This window comes from Agelaius tricolor, unplaced genomic scaffold (genome assembly GCF_023055355.1).
Source record: "Agelaius tricolor isolate 1412-34295 unplaced genomic scaffold, bAgeTri1.0.p SCAF_3, whole genome shotgun sequence".
Taxonomy (NCBI): domain Eukaryota; kingdom Metazoa; phylum Chordata; class Aves; order Passeriformes; family Icteridae; genus Agelaius; species Agelaius tricolor.
In genome coordinates this window covers 44,918,076-44,920,022 of record NW_027269263.1, presented here as the reverse complement: position 1 = coordinate 44,920,022, position 1,947 = coordinate 44,918,076, and the positions used below count along the sequence as shown (strand labels likewise).

At 31.9% G+C, this 1,947-nt stretch overlaps 1 long non-coding RNA gene across 1 annotated transcript in view; it reads right to left on the bottom strand.

Moving 5' to 3' along the window:
* The window catches only part of LOC139588387 (uncharacterized), a 25,157-nt gene extending 24,240 nt beyond the window's left edge, over positions 1-917 (bottom strand). The window contains exon 1 of the long non-coding RNA XR_011678664.1: positions 840-917. This is a non-coding gene — a long non-coding RNA (uncharacterized lncRNA). The remainder of the gene's footprint in view (positions 1-839) is intronic.
* Between the last annotated feature and the right edge of the window lie 1,030 nt (positions 918-1,947).

The window sequence follows — 1,947 nt, the reverse complement described above, 5'->3', positions numbered from 1 at the left end:
CATTTACAAATGGAAACTGAAGCAGTAAACTTCTGACTTTTTAAATCCCTGATATTTAAATTGCATTTTCATATGTATAGAAATAGTTCAGTTGACACCATTTTAAGTAATCCTTTAGTTCAACCTTTGTCTTTCTAGTCTAAACATTTTTTTTTATTTCTCCAAAGTTTATCTGGACTTTTTCAATGTGATGTATGTCAAGGAATCAGCCTAAGTGATAAAAGCAGGAAGGGAAAGTCTGCATCAGTGAGTATTTATATTGGCAAGAGCTGACAATTTTATAAAAGAAAAACAAACACCGAAGCTGTTCATTCCTGAAATGAAATCAACTTCACTTCATTTCTCTCAGGAAAACATCATCACATGAAATGATATAAATCAGTATTGATATTAGTAAGCTTCAAACTAGAAGAGACAAATGCACTCTGCAGCACAGTAATTCAATGGCTCTGAGTCAAGTTTACTGTTGTCTCGTTTCTACTAATCATTGTAAAAATTCCCTGTGAAATAATTATCCCTAAAACAATCAAGACGGTATATCTCTATAAAGGAGAGGATCGATTTAACAACAAACTCTAGATTTATCTGTATTGATTAGAGGGCATTCAGTGTAATTTTAGTGAATTATGTTTGGCTTTCATTTCCCAGTAGAAATTTTTCTTGTGATGATCAAAAGGTAAATTACAAACTACTACATGGTCTTTTGTGTGCCACCTACATAACATCCAACTATTACTTTTCAAAGAAACATCAATGTAAGAAAGGAAAAAAAATATTGGGGATTTTTTATACAGGATATCTTACTATAAAAATCATATGACTGAGTTTATAGCACTTACCTAAGAGCCTGATGTCATCTTCTCAATTCATTAATACAGAAATCAGGACTGCACTAAAGAGTCTGTGCTAAAGGAACAAATCCAAGATCATCTTATGAGAATAGAATTAGAAAGATTAAGAAAGTAATATGATTTTTCTTCTTAAATAGGAGTAATTTCAAAGCAGCTGTTAACACTTTCATGTCTGAAACTTCCTTACTGGCACAAGGGAGAACTAAAGGAATCAGACAGATTCAAAGACAATTTAATGTAGCTGTAAGTCTGACACTGCTGCTGATACAATTTAATTGAGTACTAATTAGAACTAAGAAGGCTAGTTATTTTGTCAACTGCACATGTGTTAGTTCCAGTCATTTTTAATCCAGTGTAACAAAGATAAAGAGTCTAGCTTACTTTGTTTAGTTAATAACATTAGGCCAGAAGGATCACCTAGTCATTTCATGTTACCCGATACATTGCTAATATAAATAATGTTTAATTACAGTAACTACTTGCTCCCATAAAATGACCAATTAGAACATTTGCTGATTCTACATGTTGACTGTTAGAGACATTTCCACAGGCTTTCTGTGTGTTGTATTCATAAATTCTACCCCAGCTGGTAGGAAGCATAAGAGCAGAATATGAGAGGAAAAAGTTTTTAAGCAGCACAAAGGACATTTAAATTCTGAGACAGAGTTTCCATGCAAAAATATATCAAATTAAAATATACTTTTTAGTATTCCCTAGGAGTATGTAATATTGCACATTTATATGCTATTCTTGCTGAATCCAGCAGATCATATGGTGTATTCAAGACTCATATGATAAAGAAGGCATGTGTTAGCATTTTAATATTTAGACCAACAAATAGAGAGTGATTTGAATTCATTTACAAAGCTGATTTATCTATAATCTGTACCTGGTATGAATTATGCCAGAGTAGTCTCTTATTTATTTTTGTTACTTTACTGATGAGTCAATAACTGTCCCCTGAAATATTAGTCCTGCATGTACCAATGTTTTGTAAAGCAGCAAAATCTGGCAATGATATTGACAGCATGTGTAAACTCAAATTCAAATCAAAATAGAAAAATACAATAAATGTGAACAAAGTCTTCCTTGTCTA